This window comes from Acyrthosiphon pisum, unplaced genomic scaffold (genome assembly GCF_005508785.2).
Source record: "Acyrthosiphon pisum isolate AL4f unplaced genomic scaffold, pea_aphid_22Mar2018_4r6ur Scaffold_6;HRSCAF=30, whole genome shotgun sequence".
In the NCBI taxonomy this organism is placed as follows: domain Eukaryota; kingdom Metazoa; phylum Arthropoda; class Insecta; order Hemiptera; family Aphididae; genus Acyrthosiphon; species Acyrthosiphon pisum.
In genome coordinates this window covers 21,186-22,510 of record NW_021776817.1, presented here as the reverse complement: position 1 = coordinate 22,510, position 1,325 = coordinate 21,186, and positions in this window count along the sequence as shown.

Genomic DNA, 1,325 nt, shown 5'->3' with positions numbered 1-1,325 from the left:
AAAATAATAATATGCAATCCCTGTAATTGGGCTCATTAGGTAATTTCGATTTAATCAGTTGGTACTACTTTTTCTGAAAGATTATCAGCACGGACTAAGATAGAGTCCGTGATTATCAGCTATAATTTCTTATCACGTGACCCAACTGTCCCCATCCCGTGTATTCGTGTATTTGTCGGCTAAAATACGGTTCGGCGTAAATATTTTTCGACTAAAATACGGTTCGGCGAAAATAATTGTCGGCTAAAATACGGTTCGGTACAAATATTTTTCGGCCGTAATATTTGTCGGCTAAAATACTGTCGGCTGTAATATTTTTCGGCTAAAATAATGTCGGCTGTAATATTTGTCGGTTAAAATACTGTCGGTTAAAATACTGTCGGCTGTAATATTTGTCGGCTAAAATACTGTCGGACGTAATATTTGTCGGCTAAAATACTGTCGGGCGTAATATTTGTCGGCTAAAATACTATCGGCTAAAATACTATCGGATTTAATATTTTCGGCTAAAATATAGCCCCTCTTTCTGTGCACATAAAGCCGGGATTACACAGAGCGGGTAAAACCGCACAGTAAGGAGACCGATAAGACAAATTGTCGGGAAAAACGCGCCGCGCGCCGTGCATACAATCTTTGCCGCGCAACCCCGCGCAACACGAATCAGACGACGCTCAACTGTACCGCGCTATATCGCTCCACACTCCATACCGTCACCGCGCCGTTGCGCATTAGAGAGAGAAAACAAACAGTGGCGTCCTATTAATAAATATAATATAGTGAACTGGACACGTTCGCCACAAGGCGCGAGGTTATCTGATGTATGTGATTGGTGGGGGAGTGTGGACGGCTAACGGCTAAGACCAACGGTCTAACTCTTGGTGGCGACAATCGTCCGTCACTAACTTTTCTCCGTTCACGGAAGGTTGACCTCCTAGAGTTTCCTGCAACAACGTCTGACGTAAGTACATTTTGGCTTTTGCCGTATTCATTTACCTTTTAGTATTTATAATAACAATTAAAATATTATATTAATTAAAAAAATTACTCAGGCAACAACACCATGTTATTGATCTAATGTAACAAATAATTCTCGCTTTCCTTAATTAATTATAAATCTTATAAGATTTTCATCTGGCAGGGTTGCTACGCACTCACTATTTCTCACTATTCTCACTTTATTTGAGTGTGAACACTTTTTCGCACTTCATTCATTGATTCCTCATTTTTTTAAAAATCTTTAAATGTAAATAAGTGTTTAAATTAAATATTCGAAATTTTTATAATTATTTATGTTTTAAGACCAATTTTAAAAATAAAAAAAAATG